The sequence below is a fragment of the Antedon mediterranea genome, chromosome 10 (genome assembly GCF_964355755.1).
Source record: "Antedon mediterranea chromosome 10, ecAntMedi1.1, whole genome shotgun sequence".
Lineage (NCBI taxonomy): Eukaryota > Metazoa > Echinodermata > Crinoidea > Comatulida > Antedonidae > Antedon > Antedon mediterranea.
In genome coordinates, this window is record NC_092679.1 from 23,585,430 (window position 1) to 23,604,142 (window position 18,713).

Sequence of the window (18,713 nt, forward strand, 5' to 3'; positions counted from 1 at the left end):
TTTGCTTAAACAAGTAAAGCAACAGTTGATAATTGTGTATAGATAGGGATTGACCGAGGAGTTAATTGGTATGATGAACATTGCAGAAAAAACATACATTTGCACAGGAGGTGTCCACCAATCCAGTTCAGCACCAATTGCCATCAATACAATAGGAAACCAGCAACAAAAATCTGTGAAAACTAGAAAGCCTATTTTCACTGCTAGTTTGATATCTTCTTTTCTTCTTCGATTTCTGTTAGCACCTGCTGATGTGCGTTTGATAGACACGAAAATGATTATATAACTTGCAGAGATGACGATAAAACCTACACTGTTGAATCCGATACAGGTAGCAAAAGCATACTCCCAGCCTGGCCAATGGCTTTTTGATAACGGCAGTGCAAGGCACACACTCTTTACTCCATAATAATTATACCCGAAATAATGCCACGCCACGTCGCGGTCGTAGTAATGGTTGTCTGTTATGGCGTTTGCTACTAGTGGAAGAAAACTGAGCATAATCCAACATACCCATGCAATTCCGATAATAATCCTACAAGTTCTGCAACTAAGACGTTTGGTACTAAATGGATAAGCGATGTTTATAGCACGGTCGATGCTTAAAAGCATTAATGTAAAAACCGAAGACTGACCAGAGAGAGTGGCAATGGCACCAGCCAAACTGCAAAGAAAACTCCCCTTCCAATTCAATTCAAATTGTGCATATCGCCCTCTGTAATACATATCTACACTTAAAATGATAATCAAATAGATTACCATTAGCAGGTCCGACACGGCAAGGTTGGTGATGAGTGAGGTTTGCACTTTATTAATTTCGTTTTCATTACTTTTGTTGTTATCCTTTTTACACTGTCGTGATATGATAACGACTGAATTGCCACTAAGTGCTGAAATTACAATGATCCACATCAATACCCGTATGTATTCACTTCCTAGTAAGTCTTCACATGAAGCAAATGGATCTACCTCATCGGGATAGCAATATTCAATGTCAATGGAACAAAAACATGATACATCCGAGAACCTATTAGAGGAAAGTTAAACATAATTTAATAATAAATATTTCATCTTTTAGAGGAAACATTGCAACTGGACTGGAACTTTTTGTATCATGATAATGAGTAAATTATATAGTCTAATGAGAAAAGGAAATAATAAGATGTTTGTATCATTACCTTCTCAAATAATGTAAACAACTACCTAAAACGTCGGACGGGACATTTATGAATTTTAAATGCATGTATGAAATTAATAAACAAAAACATTAAATACTAACGTAACTATATTAAGTTTAAACAAAAAATGTTTTCACATTTTGATGCAAGGTTTATGAAATAAATAGGATTTTTAAATTTCCCGTCCGTAACATCAAATATATGTTTTTTATAATTAATATTCAATAATTTAAAAATCAGAAAAATTACAAAAATATTTATTAATAAACTTCAACATTTCTACTTTGAAAATGGCCAAGAGTTGTATCAAAATCAGTAAATGAGCATTTTCAACTCACGAACCAAATACTGTGGAATGCCCCTATGAAGGTTTTGCTGATGACCTGGATGCACTGTGCTACAAACGATTTCGAGAAATGGGCTTAACTAAGATTTCATGATACATGACTTTGAATCAATTCCGCCAACTCCAGTGGCAGTTTGTAATCACACAGTGCTCGTGTATAACAATGTATAGACAAAGGCATCAACTTATATTCGAAAAAATAGAGATGTATTCAAGCTAGATCATCTTGAACCCACCCCTCTCGACAGATTTTAATCGTCAACAAACCGATTGTAATACATGTAACTTAAGTTAAGTCAAAATCTCTCTCTAAAATAGTTCATACATTTTTTTTCTAATGAATCATGTTTAAAAACTATGCATATTTCTCAAACCTTTCCTTTTGAGAAAATGGCGGCCATTTAGACCACTTATTTTTTGCTGACCAAATAAGCCTATACTTACAATGTTTTTAAGTTTGTCAATTCCTCAAAAGTACTCAAACTGTAATACTGTAAGTTGTTATCTTGTAACCATCTACAGAATAATAGTTTTAGATAATTAAATCAAGCATAGGCATAAACATGATTAGTAAAATGTGTAACACAACAAACACTCCCCGCAAAAAAATCTTATTCGAAGCTTATTATACTCTGTAGTGTTTATTTCAACAGAATAAAAAATACTGTTAAATTGGTATTGAAATTACAACAGTGTTTAACTTACAATGATGTCAGTGATGAAGCAAAAAAAGTAAATGCATTTCGATCTATTGTAGTTATTCTGTTGTTATCTAAATGCCTTTAAAAGATAAATCAATTAGACATAAAATTGTATATGTATATTACATTATGGAAGGGTACAACATATATGGGGAATAATCAGATTGTATTTAAAAGAAATTATAAATACTTTAAACACTGGATTGATTCCGGTTTTATGACAATTAGAGACGTAAATATGTTTTATAAATTCAGACACGTTATTAAGAAAATTAAAAAGAGAAAAGGGGTAGCAGAATTCTTGTTAATATACAAAACATTCAATTCTATTCAACTGGAAAATAAAGATATTTTTTTTTTATCTTTTGTGGCGTAAACACCACTTTTATTCACATTCATATTATCTTTCATGTCATCACATAAAATCATATTATTTATCACATTTTTGTTAATTCCTAATGTCATTAGAATTTGATAAACTTCATCATTTTTAAATCTTTGTATTTTATTTTAATTTTATTTAAAACATATTTATGCCTTTACAGGATAAAAACATATCAGGTATAGATGTATCACCTGTTTTACATATGGTCATGTTTATAGTAAATAAAAGGTTAAAATATGCATACAGTTTATACAAAGACGCCGTTTGGTCTAAATAACCTAAAAATAATCTAAAAAATAAAGATAATCATCCAAATGCATGTGTCAATAATCATCCAAATGCATGTGTCAATAATCATCCAAATGCATTTGTCAATAATCATCCAAATGCATGTGTCAATAATCATCCAAATGCATTTGTCAATAATCATCCAAATGCATGTGTCAATAATCATCCAAATGCATTTCTCAATAATCATCCAAATGCATGTGTCAATAATCATCCAAATGCATTTGTCAATAATCATCCAAATGCATGTGTCAATCATCAAAATGCATGTGTCAATAATCATCCAAATGCATGTGTCAATAATCATCCAAATGCATGTGTCAATAATCATCCAAATGCATGTGTCAATAATCATCCAAATGCATGTGTCAATCATCATCCAAATGCATGTGTCAATCATCATCCAAATGCATGTGTCAATAATCATCCAAATGCATGTGTCAATAATCATCCAAATGCATGTGTCAATAATCATCCAAATGCATGTGTCAATAATCATCCAAATGCATGTGTCAATAATCATCCAAATGCATGTGTCAATAATCATCCAAATGCATGTGTCAATAATCATCCAAATGCATGTGTCAATAATCATCCAAATGCATGTGTCAATAATCATCCAAATGCATGTGTCAATAATCATCCAAATGCATGTGTCAATAATCATCCAAATGCATGTGTCAATAATCATCCAAATGCATGTGTCAATAATCATCCAAATGCATGTGTCAATAATCATCCAAATGCATGTGTCAATCATCCAAATGCATGTGTCAATAATCATCCAAATGCATGTGTCAATAATCAGCCAAATGCATGTGTCAATAATCAGCCAAATGCATGTGTCAATAATCATCCAAATGCATGTGTCAATAATCATCCAAATGCATGTGTCAATAATCATCCAAATGCATGTGTCAATAATCATCCAAATGCATGTGTCAATAATCATCCAAATGCATGTGTCAATCATCCAAATGCATGTGTCAATAATCATCCAAATGCATGTGTCAATAATCATCCAAATGCACGTGTCAATAATCATCCAAATGCATGTGTCAATAATCATCCAAATGCATGTGTCAATAATCATCCAAATGCATGTGTCAATAATCATCCAAATGCATGTGTCAATAATCATCCAAATGCATGTGTCAATAATCATCCAAATGCATGTGTCAATAATCATCCAAATGCATGTGTCAATAATCATCCAAATGCATGTGTCAATAATCATCCAAATGCATGTGTCAATAATCATCCAAATGCATGTGTCAATAATCATCCAAATGCATGTGTCAATAATCATCCAAATGCATGTGTCAATAATCATCCAAATGCATGTGTCAATAATCATCCAAATGCATGTGTCAATAATCATCCAAATGCATGTGTCAATAATCATCCAAATGCATGTGTCAATAATCATCCAAATGCATGTGTCAATAATCATCCAAATGCATGTGTCAATAATCATCCAAATGCATGTGTCAATAATCATCCAAATGCATGTGTCAATAATCATCCAAATGCATGTGTCAATAATCATCCAAATGCATGTGTCAATAATCATCCAAATGCATGTGTCAATAATCATCCAAATGCATGTGTCAATAATCATCCAAATGCATGTGTCAATAATCATCCAAATGCATGTGTCAATAATCATCCAAATGCATGTGTCAATAATCATCCAAATGCATGTGTCAATAATCATCCAAATGCATGTGTCAATAATCATCCAAATGCATGTGTCAATAATCATCCAAATGCATGTGTCAATAATCATCCAAATGCATGTGTCAATAATCATCCAAATGCATGTGTCAATAATCATCCAAATGCATGTGTCAATAATCATCCAAATGCATGTGTCAATAATCATCCAAATGCATGTGTCAATAATCATCCAAATGCATGTGTCAATAATCATCCAAATGCATGTGTCAATAATCATCCAAATGCATGTGTCAATAATCATCCAAATGCATGTGTCAATAATCATCCAAATGCATGTGTCAATAATCATCCAAATGCATGTGTCAATAATCATCCAAATGCATGTGTCAATAATCATCCAAATGCATGTGTCAATAATCATCCAAATGCATGTGTCAATAATCATCCAAATGCATGTGTCAATAATCATCCAAATGCATGTGTCAATCATCCAAATGCATGTGTCAATAATCATCCAAATGCATGTGTCAATAATCAGCCAAATGCATGTGTCAATAATCAGCCAAATGCATGTGTCAATAATCATCCAAATGCATGTGTCAATAATCATCCAAATGCATGTGTCAATAATCATCCAAATGCATGTGTCAATAATCATCCAAATGCATGTGTCAATAATCATCCAAATGCATGTGTCAATCATCCAAATGCATGTGTCAATAATCATCCAAATGCATGTGTCAATAATCATCCAAATGCACGTGTCAATAATCATCCAAATGCACGTGTCAATAATCATCCAAATGCATGTGTCAATAATCATCCAAATGCATGTGTCAATAATCATCCAAATGCATGTGTCAATAATCATCCAAATGCATGTGTCAATAATCATCCAAATGCATGTGTCAATAATCATCCAAATGCATGTGTCAATAATCATCCAAATGCATGTGTCAATAATCATCCAAATGCATGTGTCAATAATCATCCAAATGCATGTGTCAATAATCATCCAAATGCATGTGTCAATAATCATCCAAATGCATGTGTCAATAATCATCCAAATGCATGTGTCAATAATCATCCAAATGCATGTGTCAATAATCATCCAAATGCATGTGTCAATAATCATCCAAATGCATGTGTCAATAATCATCCAAATGCATGTGTCAATAATCATCCAAATGCATGTGTCAATAATCATCCAAATGCATGTGTCAATAATCATCCAAATGCATGTGTCAATAATCATCCAAATGCATGTGTCAATAATCATCCAAATGCATGTGTCAATAATCATCCAAATGCATGTGTCAATAATCATCCAAATGCATGTGTCAATAATCATCCAAATGCATGTGTCAATAATCATCCAAATGCATGTGTCAATAATCATCCAAATGCATGTGTCAATAATCATCCAAATGCATGTGTCAATAATCATCCAAATGCATGTGTCAATAATCATCCAAATGCATGTGTCAATAATCATCCAAATGCATGTGTCAATAATCATCCAAATGCATGTGTCAATAATCATCCAAATGCATGTGTCAATAATCATCCAAATGCATGTGTCAATAATCATCCAAATGCATGTGTCAATAATCATCCAAATGCATGTGTCAATAATCATCCAAATGCATGTGTCAATAATCATCCAAATGCATGTGTCAATAATCATCCAAATGCATGTGTCAATAATCATCCAAATGCATGTGTCAATAATCATCCAAATGCATGTGTCAATAATCATCCAAATGCATGTGTCAATAATCATCCAAATGCATGTGTCAATAATCATCCAAATGCATGTGTCAATAATCATCCAAATGCATGTGTCAATAATCATCCAAATGCATGTGTCAATAATCATCCAAATGCATGTGTCAATAATCATCCAAATGCATGTGTCAATCATCCAAATGCATGTGTCAATCATCCAAATGCATGTGTCAATAATCATCCAAATGCATGTGTCAATAATCATCCAAATGCATGTGTCAATAATCATCCAAATGCATGTGTCAATAATCATCTAAATGCATGTGTCAATAATCATCTAAATGCATGTGTCAATAATCATCTAAATGCATGTGTCAATCATCAAAATGCATGTGTCAATCATCAAAATGCATGTGTCAATCATCATGAAGTCATACAACTACCACAATTCAATTTAAACTAATGATATTTATACAAATAAAAATTAACTCTCCGAATAAATCTCAAATAAAATGGGATAGAGAACTTAACATAGATATTGAATGGGAAAAGGTATGGACACAAAAAAGTATGCAAGATAAAGGAAACAAAATATGGTGCACTTTAACTTTAAATTATTACACAAAATACTGCCAACAAACAAAAGGATTCATACATGGAAGGTCAATAGATTATAACATATGTCTAAAATGTCATACAATCGAAGAAGAAACACATGCGTATACGCCAAACAAGTATGGACTACGATACATGAAATAACAGAGCAATATTATAAGCTTTGAGAATATCATAATTGTAACAGACTAGATGGCACGCTCGCTTCGCTCGCGTACCATCTAGGTCGTGCCCACAGATGGTTCTCGAATACACAGTATTTCCAGCGAGAAAAAAATGGAGATTTCAAATGTACGTACTGCCGGACTATAATACATTGTCGTTTACAGAAACGAATAAATATACACAATGATTTATGTAGTCAGCTAAAATTAGCACCCTGGGAATTACTTCCGAGAGAGAAACAAAATGAGTCAATTTTTTTTATTTGGACTCATTTAAACAAACCCAATTTGTGTTTTGTATGTAACATTAAGGGTTGAGGGATGGGGGAAGAAGATAGGTACAAAGAGGAAACATTTTAAAATATATTCCTATCCACTCAGTAACGAAATATTGTTTTTAATGTTTTATAGGCCTATAAATAATATACCACTAAATACAGTAAAACATTTACGATTTAATACGGTACTTTGTTAAAACTCTCACTGTCATAGTCGATTGAAATAGTAAAGTACATGTAACGATACACCACTACGACGTTTATATATTTTTTAATTATTAATTAATACAAACGTTGAGAAGCAACTGTCAGTAATAACGTTTATTTATTTGTATATTATATGTTTATAATCTAACAGTAGGGCCTACCCACATTCACAGTAATAAAGTTTATTTGTATATATTTTTATATTACATCTAACAGTACCAACACTCACAGTAAGAAATTTGCGATTCAAATTGCGATCAAAAGTGGTTAATACCTTAACAGTATTGTACAGCATTGCAATACTATTTATGTTTATTCTCCAAGGGGGCCCATAAATCTAAATCTATACCTCTATGGTTAAACCAAATAATTTGGAATGTTTATTTGTATATTATATGTTTATAATCTAACAGTAGGGCCTACCCACACTCACAGTAATAAAGTTTATTTGTATATATTTTTATATTACATCTAACAGTACCAACACTCACAGTAAGAAATTTGCGATTCAAATTGCGATCAAAAGTGGTTAATACCTTAACAGTATTGTACAGCATTGCAATACTATTTATGTTTATTCTCCAAGGGGGCCCATAAATCTAAATCTATACCTGTATGGTTAAACCAAATAATTTGGAATGTTCCATTCATCACAAATCAATACATTTGTAAAAACGTATATTAAATGTATCAAAATAGTATTTTTTAAAGAAAATCGGCCTGTCTTCAACATTATGATGGTGTACTCTAGCTGTTCAACCGGTTTTCAGCTATTAAAAACAATTATCGTAGGAGGAGATAGGAAAATGCGAAGCCTCCTCGCATTTTTGTGGCGGGTATTTTTCAAGATGGACATCCATTATACAGTGTATACCACGGTCGGAAAACACCCCTATTTGGGGCAAATCTTGGAACCTAAATTCGTTTTAACCGTCAATAACTTATTATCTAACTTAATTTAATTAGTAAACAGGGTTACATCAGGTGGTTAAAATCAGTACCGAAAGTACGAACCAACTTTATATACCATCGAGTAAAAATTCTAGAAGTAAGGCGCGATTTACCGAATTTTGCCCTTACGTAAATTTATATATAGATAAACAGTTTAAAAAAACATATTTTCGGGTTAAATTATTGTAAATGTCAATGGGCAAACTGTATGGTATCAAATGAAAGCATACACAATATGCTACCCATTGCTACCCAACTTGTTTTGTAAATGTTTAATTATGAGGCTAATTTTATGGAAAATGTTCATAATTTGACTACTTTTATACATCAAAAATGAATATTTGGTAGCGTAATTGTTGTGTTTATTTATATAATATTAAATAATTTAAGTGTTTGGAAGAACTATTTAGTATCAAATAAAAGCCCATACACTATTCTATCCATTGCTACCCAACTTGTAATAGAAATCTGTAATTATGATGCTAATTTTGTGAAAAATGTGCATATTTTATTGATAATGCAACAAGAGAAGCGAGCATCGTCACTTGGTTGGTGTCGAATGGCACCAGGTGGGACCAAGGGACCGTTTTAACAATTAAAAAAAGGGTTACTTTATATACTCACAGTATCTTCAATGCTGTCAAATCAGCAAATGCAGTGGCTGACAATGTAACTATTTGGTTATAGCTCAAATCCCTTTAAAAAAAGAATGCAAAGGTAAAAATTATAAATTAGCGGCGGCACCAGGATCGTCCCGACAGAGGGGGGGGGGGGATTGATATGCAACAAGCGAAGAGAGCATCATCACTTGGTTGGTGCTAGGGCCACAGTTAGGGGATCCGGGGGAAGAATGACGTTCAGCGTATTTAATTTGAGGCCATTTTAATGAATAAAATAAGTTAACTTAATGTACTTACAGTTCTTTCAATGCTGTCAAATCAGCAAATGCATTCGCTGGCAATGTACCTATTTGGTTATGGCTCAAATCCCTTTAAAGAAAGAATGCGAACGTAGAATACAATTATACATCATTATTATTGTGATAAATATTTACTACAAAATACAAACTATTTCAAAAAATTACTTATTTCATTCAAGGGGGATATGCAACAAGCGAAGTGAGCATCACTTGGCTGGTGCATATCAAGGGGCCCAGGTGGGACCAAGGGGCCGTTTTAATAATTAAACAAAAGGTTACTTAATATACTCACAGTTCTTCCAATGCTGTCAAATCAGCAAATGCATTGGCTGGCAATGTACCTATTTGGTTATTGGTCAAATCCCTTTTAAAAAAGAATGCAAAAGTAAGAATTATAAATTAGCGGTGGCACCAGGATCGTACCGACAGGGGTGGGGAGGGGGGTGATATGCAACAAGCCAAGCGAGCATCGTCACTTGGTTGGTACATGTCAAATGGCACCAGGTGGGACCATGGGACCGTTTTAATAATTAAAAAAAGGGTTACTTTATATACTCACAGTTTCTTCAATGCTGTCAAACCAGCAAATTCATTGGCTGACAATGTAACTATTTGGCTATAGCTCAAATTCTTTCAAAGAATGCAAAGGTAAAAATTATAAATTAGCGGCGGCACCAGGATCGTCCCGACAGAGGGGGGGGGGGGGATTGATATGCAACAAGCGAAGAGAGCATCATCACTTGGTTGGTGCTAGGGCCACAGTTAGGGGATCCAGGGGAAGAATGACGTTCAGCGTATTTAATTTGAGGCCATTTTAATGAATAAAATAAGTTAACTTTATATACTCACAGTAACGTCAATGCTGTCAAATCAGCAAATGCATTGGCTGGCAATGTAACTATTTGGTTAAACCTCAAATCCCTTTAAAGAAAGAATACAAACGTAGAATACAATTATACATTATATTAATGTGATAAATATTTACTACAAAATACACATTAGGCCTACTACAAAAATTACTTAATTCATTATATTTCATTATATTATATTTTGTAATTTTAGCATGACCCGTCCTAGTTTACAAAATACCAAAAACGTCGGCCTCTAGAACTATAACTGCTGCTGCTTGCTTTAGCTTCTGAATGAGTAGACCTCTTGGAACGTAGCTGGCTAAAGCTGCGGCGTGAAAAAAAGAGTTACTTAATATACTCACAGGATTTCCAATGCTGTCAAATCAGCAAATACATTGGCTGGCAATGTAACTATTTGGTTATTGCCCAAAAACCTTTAAAGAAAGAATACAAACGTAGAATACAATTATACATTATATTAATGCGATAAATATTTACTACAAATTAATACAAACAATTTACTTATTTCATTATATTTCCGCTGAACGACACGAAATGACAGAAAAACAGTTTTTTATGGAGTTTTTATGAATGTATCTCTGTGTTATTATTTGAACAATTGTTATGGCTGTATTTTTTTTAATAGTTTTTGAAACATCGTCGGCATTGACATTTTAAAGTAAGATTTCAATTTTTCAATTTCAATTTCTATTTAGATGATCTCAAAATCGTACTATGTTAAAGTAGACATGTTCGTAACATTGTTTTATTCTGAAAACGAAAACGTCTATAACCTTTGACCTGGTACACCATGCTTCAAAATCCCAATCAGGCTTTCTAATGACCTAGTGTTAAATGCATTGGCTGGCAATGTAACTATTTGGTTATAGCTCAAACCCCTTTAAAGAAAGGGAGTTCAGGTTATTATTTGCCATTTCTTTTGTTTTCTCATGTTTTACTATTTTAAACCATTTTTACCATTCATCATTATTGTTGATACCAATATAATAACCATTTGTAATTAGCGCGCCTACATAGGTGTGTAATGTTGGACAAATTGCTCTGCATACCATAGTCACAGCAACACATTTGAAATAATTATATCAATAGACAACACATCGCTGATAATAAAACTGTCTGTTAATTAAATTGTAAACTGTAATTGTGGTTTGTCTAACAGAATCTTGACTTAAAATAGGACTATGGGGGAAAATGTCACCTTTTATTAGGCTATTACCTCAGTTTTCATAGTTAAAATATCAATTTTTAATACATTTATAATAACGTGAGAGTGCCATTTCCGACCATCTAGAGGTGTTATATTTTCAAAATCGCCTAAAACTCAGCCCAACATGGTTGGTGTGGACTCTACAGTTGCGCCCCCCCCCCCCGCCTTCACAAAATCCTGGATCCGCCCCTGTGGCCGAATGACGTATTTTAAGGCCGTTTTAATGAATACAATAAGTTAACTTTATATACTTACAGTGCTTCCAATGCTGTCAAATCAGCAAATATATTGGCTGGCAATGTAACTATTTTATTACCGTACAAATACCTTTGAAAAGAGAATACAAAAGTAAAATTTACAAATTAGCCGTGGTACCAAGGTGATATGCAACAAGCGAAGCGAGCATCATCACTTGGTTGGTGCAGGGCCACAGTTGGGGATCCAGGGGAAGAATGACGTTCAGCGTATTTAATTAGAGTAGGCAGGAACCTAAAAGTGAACCTAATCACTATAACAAGAGTTCAGGTTCCGTACTCCCAAAGTAACAACAATGATATAAAATAAACTATATAAAAATATTTAAAAAACAAATAGACGAATCAACAGTGTCAATATAAAATAAACGGATAAAATACATAATAGTCGATTCAACAAAGTCAATATAAAACATGTGATTTAAGTGAATTTAAAAATATTTGAAAACTGTCTAAAATTAAAGAATTTTTAATCATTTCCGGTAATTCTTCCCACAACCTAGGGAATATATTAATAGCGGAATGATGAAGACAATTGGTTCGAGCATAGTGATGAATGAACTTAAGTGTATCAAGGTGACGGCCATTAACAACTAAAGATTGACGAACACTACTACAATCAACCGTTCCAATAAGTGATTTACAAACAAAGGATAACAGAAGATAATTTCTTCGATTAGATAGTGTAGGCCAATTTAGCTTAGTGAGACGTTCCTCGTATTCCATTTCACCTCTTGTTTGTTTAAGGACAAGTTAACTTTATATACTTACAGTGCTTCCAATGCTGTCAAATCAGCAAATATATTGGCTGGCAATGTAACTATTTTATTACCGTACAAATACCTTTGAAAAAAGAATACAAAAGTAAAATTTACAAATTAGCCGTGGTACCAAGGTGATATGCAACAAGCGAAGCGAGCATCATCACTTGGTTGGTGCAGGGCCACAGTTGGGGATCCAGGGGAAGAATGACGTTCAGCGTATTTAATTTGAGGTAATTTTAATGAATAAAATAAGTTAACTTAATATACTCACAGATCTTCCAATGCTGTCAAATCAGCAAATGCATTGGCTGGCAATGTAACTATTTGGTTATAGCTCAAACCCCTTTAAAGAAAGGGAGTTCAGGTTATTATTTGCCATTTCTTTTGTTTTCTCATGTTTTACTATTTTAAACCATTTTTACCATTCATCATTATTGTTGATACCAATATAATAACCATTTGTAATTAGCGCGCCTACATAGGTGTGTAATGTTGGACAAATTGCTCTGCATACCATAGTCACAGCAACACATTTGAAATAATTATATCAATAGACAACACATCGCTGATAATAAACTGTCTGTCAATTAAATTGTAAACTGTAATTGTGGTTTGTCTAACAGAATCTTGACTTAAAATAGGACTATGGGGGAAAATGTCACCTTTTATTAGGCTATTACCTCAGTTTTCATAGTTAAAATATCAATTTTTAATACATTTATAATAACGTGAGAGTGCCATTTCCGACCATGTAGAGGTGTTATATTTTCAAAATCGCCTCAACTCAGCCCACCATGGTTGGTGGTGTGGACTCTACAGTTGCGCCCCCCCCCCCCCCCCCGCCTTCACAAAATCCTGGATCCGCCCCTGTGGACGAATGACGTATTTTAAGGCCGTTTTAATGAATACAATAAGTTAACTTTATATACTTACAGTATTTCCAATGCTATCAAATCAGCAAATATATTGGCTGGCAATGTAACTATTTTATTACCGCCCAAATACCTTTAAAAAAAGAATACAAAAGTAAAATTTACAAATTAGCCGTGGTACCAAGGTGATATGCAACAAGCGAAGCGAGCATCATCACTTGGTTGGTGCAGGGCCACGGTTGGGGATCCAGAGGAAGAATGACGTTCAGCGTATTTAATTTGAGGTAATTTTAATGAATAAAATAAGTTAACTTTATATACTCACAGTTCTTCCAATGCTTTCAAATCAGCAAATATATTGGCTGGCAATGTAACTATTTGGTTATTGGTCAAACGCCTTTAAAGAAAGAATACAAACGTAGAATACAATCATACATTATATTAATGTGATAAATATTTACTACGAAATACAAATTACTACAACAAATTACTTATTTCATGATATTTCCGCGGAACGACATACAATAAGTTAACTTTATATACTTACAGTATTTCCAATGCTACCAAATCAGCAAATATATTGGCTGGCAATGTAACTATTATTATTATTATTATTTATTGCCAAAAACCAGTTACAAACAAACAAAACACAGAAACTAAGGGAGTAGGCAGGAACCTAAAAGTGAACCTAATCACTATAACAAGAGTTCAGGTTCCGTACTCCCAAAGTAACAACAATGATATAAAATAAACTATATAAAAATATTTAAAAAACAAATAGACGAATCAACAGTGTCAATATAAAATAAACGGATAAAATACATAATAGTCGATTCAACAAAGTCAATATAAAACATGTGATTTAAGTGAATTTAAAAATATTTGAAAACTGTCTAAAATTAAAGAATTTTTAATCATTTCCGGTAATTCTTCCCACAACCTAGGGAATATATTAATAGCGGAATGATGAAGACAATTGGTTCGAGCATAGTGATGAATGAACTTAAGTGTATCAAGGTGACGGCCATTAACAACTAAATATTGACGAACACTACTACAATCAACCGTTCCAATAAGTGATTTACAAACAAAGGATAACAGAAGATAATTTCTTCGATTAGATAGTGTAGGCCAATTTAGCTTAGTGAGACGTTCCTCGTATTCCATTTCACCTCTTGTTTGTTTAAGGACAAGCCTAGTAGCCCTTCGCTGGACTGCTTCGATACGTTCTGTAAGTTTTTTGGTTCGAGGCAACCACGCTGGAACACCATATTCAAGGATGGGGACAATGAGAGCTTTATAGAGTGAGAAAATAGCTGAAGGGGATGATCCTCCTGCAATACTAGTAATAAAACCCAATATTCGATTTGAACGAGAAATAATTAAGTTTACATGGTCATCCCAAGTAAGTTCACTATTAATCGTGACCCCCAGATGACAATGACTAGATACGGATTTAATAGGCAAGTCATTTATACGATAAACAGGTCTATACTCTTTCCCTGATCTTGTAATGTGGAGAACCTTGGTTTTATTTAAGTTAAGCTCCATTTCATTTAGATCACACCAAGAGGAAAGCCTGATCAGATCGCACTGAAGAACAACTTCATCGTCTACAGTAAATATATTTCTATAAATTATCGTGTCATCGGCAAACAATGCACATGGAGAAATAACAGATGAAGGAAGGTCATTTATAAATAAGTTAAAAATAAGGGGTCCAAGTACGCTGCCCTGTGGTATGCCAGAGGTAACTGGGGATGATGGGCTAATGGATCCTTGATACAAGACTCTTTGGGAACGTCCCAATAGAAATGACTTGATCCATTTCCAGACATTGCCTCTGATATTAAAGTGGCTAGCCAGCTTATTAAAAATAATATGGTGAGGCAGTTTATCAAACGCTTTGGCATAGTGGAGAAAGATAACATCAATTCTGGGGGCTTTAGTTTTATCTAGCGAAGATGCCCAGGAATGAGTTAGGTTGGTAAGTTGGGTAACACAGGAACGTGAGGGGAAAAAACCGTGCTGGACATCAGTAATTGGACAATTATAAGCAACGTGATCAGATATACTTGAAAACAGTATTTTTTCAAGCAGTTTCGAACAAATAGGGGTAAGGGATATTGGTCTGTAATTACAAATTGCATTTTTATCACCAGATTTAAATATAGGAGTGATATGGGACATTTTCCACTTAGCGGGGATTTCCCCCATACGCAGGGACAAGTTAAACAAATTAAATAATGGTGGAGCAATAAATTCGGAAGCAGATTTCAATATGTATGGATGCACGGAATCAGGACCTGGAGATTTATTAGATGAAAGTCCATTAATCACCTTCTCAACATTGTAGACGTTAAAGTTAAGTTGAGAAAGTTCAGGGATTGGGACATTACAAACCGGAGGTTCACAGCTGGGAATTATGGGTGAGTTAAAAACAGAAACAAAAAAATCATTAAATGAACTAGCAATTACAGGGTGTGACGAAACATTCACACCATTTTATTACCGTCCAAATACCTTTAAAAAAAGAATACAAAAGTAAAATTTACAAATTAGCCGTGGTACCAAGGTGATATGCAACAAGCGAAGCGAGCATCATCACTTGGTTGGTGCAGGGCCACGGTTGGGGGATCCAGAGGAAGAATGACGTTCAGCGTATTTAATTTGAGGTAATTTTAATGAATAAAATAAGTTAACTTTATATACTCACAGTTCTTCCAATGCTAAGAAAAACAGTTTTTTATGGAGTTTTTATGAATGTATCTCTGTGTTATTATTTGAACAATTGTTATGACTGTATTTTTTTTAATAGTTTTTGAAACATCGTCGGCATTGACATTTTAAAGTAAGATTTCAATTTTTCAATTTCAATTTCTATTTAGATGATCTCAAAATCGTACTATGTTAAAGTAGACATGTTCGTAACATTGTTTTATTCTGAAAACAAAAACGTCTATAACCTTTGACCTGGTACACCATGCTTCAAAATCCCAATCAGGATTTCTAATGACCTAGTGTTAAATGCATTGGCTGGCAATGTAACTATTTGGTTAAAGCTCAAATCCCCTTAAACATCGTCGGCATTGACTTTTTAAAGTAAGATTTAAATTTTTCAATTTATATTTAGATTATCCCAAAGTCGTGCTATGTTAAAGTTGACATGTTATTAACATTTTTTATCCTGAAAACAAAAACGTCTATAACCTTTGACCTGGTACATCACGCTACAAAGACCAATCAGGATTTTTAATGACCTAGTGTTAAAGGATAGGAGACAATTTGTGGACTGGTAATAAGTCTTAACGTGACACGTAAACTGAAACTACTTTTCCAAAAATTGTATGTACAAGTGGGAAGAGTTATAATTGTAATGTGAAAACATAATTTGACTTTTAAAACTCAATTTCAAGAAGCGAGCATCATTTGGCTAGTGCATGTCAAGGGGCCCAGGTGGGACCAAGGGACCGTTTTAATAATTAAAAAAAAAGATTACTTAATATACTTACAGTATTTTTAATAATGTCAAATCAGCAAATATATTGGCTGGCAATGTACCTATTTCGTTAAGGAACAAATCTCTTTAAAAAGTAAAGTAAAAAATTACAAATTAGCGGTGGGGGATGGGAGATATGCAACAAGCGAGCATCATCACTTGTTTGTTGCTGGGTGTCCAGGGGAAGAATGACGTTTAGCGTATTTAATTTGAGGCCATTTTAATGAATAAAATAAGTTAACTTAATGTACTTACAGTTCTTTCAATGCTGTCAAATCAGCAAATGCATTCGCTGGCAATGTACCTATTTGGTTATGGCTCAAATCCCTTTAAAGAAAGAATACAAACTTACATTATGTGATAACAATTTACTACAAAATACAAATTACTCCAGCAAATTACTTAATTCATTATATTACATAGCCTATGTAAATACGCGAACGTGATTGGTTGAAACTGCATCACATGACTACCGATGCGAGGATCGTAAATCTTATATATCCTCGAGTACGATGATATTGACTGTGTAATTTTCGTGTGCAACACTCGCGTTTGCCGATAAATAAACAAAAGTCATCTACTGGGTCTTGAACTTGTGATGCGAATTGTCACTCCATCAGAAGACAACGCTCCAACCGCTGCGCCACGGAACTTGCTTGAAAAAATAAATCTTCTAAACTATTTAAGCTATGCATACATAGCGCCCTCATTTCTTATTAGTCCACCCTAAATGTGGTGAAACACCGTTTGTGATTGGTCAATACTCACGGTAGTAACCTAGTAACTAGTACGCGCTGAACATCCGGTGATTCGGCTCCTCGAAGAGAAGAAGACGAATTATTTATTCGGCCTACCTGATTTAATTATTAATAGGCTTATTGATGGAAATTCTTCTGTTAATTTAAACGACCTAGGCCTAAGTGAATATTTTATTGCCAAGGAATCATTAATTAGTAATTATCTGTATATTATTCTTCGCAAGGTAAGGTGTCTAGGCAGGCTTGTTTAAATACAATACATAATACTATAGGAGGCCTAGCCTAGCTTCACCCAACCCAGCAGACTTGTTCTTGGCTATATAATATAACAGATATTGCCTTTTATATCGGTTAAATATAAGATTTGACATCCCCTCGGGAATGATATTAAGTTCTCGGGGAATATATATTTCACTCAGCTGGCGCTTCGGGAAATATATATTCCCTCGAACTTAATATCATTCCCTCGGGGATGTCAAATCTTATATTTAACCTCTAAGCAGTCAATATCTGTATAATATTTCCGCTGGACGACACGCGAAATCACAGAAAAACAGATTTTAAAATGTATCTCTGTGTTATTATTTGACCAATTTTTATGACTGTTCAGTATTATTATGCCTATATAATTATCTACAGTGTAATGTTATTAGGTGATAATTTAGAATAAAATGATCACCTATTGTTATTGTATGAAATCTGTATTATTCAAATCAATTTCTGATTAAATTAGAGCACGTTTCAGGTAATTTTAAGCGTTTAAAAAATTCCCACTGGTGCGCGCATTTTTACGCGCGCACGGCGCAGGGAACGCGTATGAGTCTTTCTTTTTTACATAAATTGTTTTTTTTCAATCTTCGGTTAACAATTTTACGTTGTTTTATTCATTTTCCAAATTTGAAATGGTGTTCTACGAGTACGTTTAACATGACAGGTTGCGCAGGAAAAAGTCATTAAATCGTGAAACAATACAGTTCATCAGAATACAAGGTTACCCCCATTTTTTATTTTATTTTCTAACAGTCTATGAATCATAGGTGTGATTTA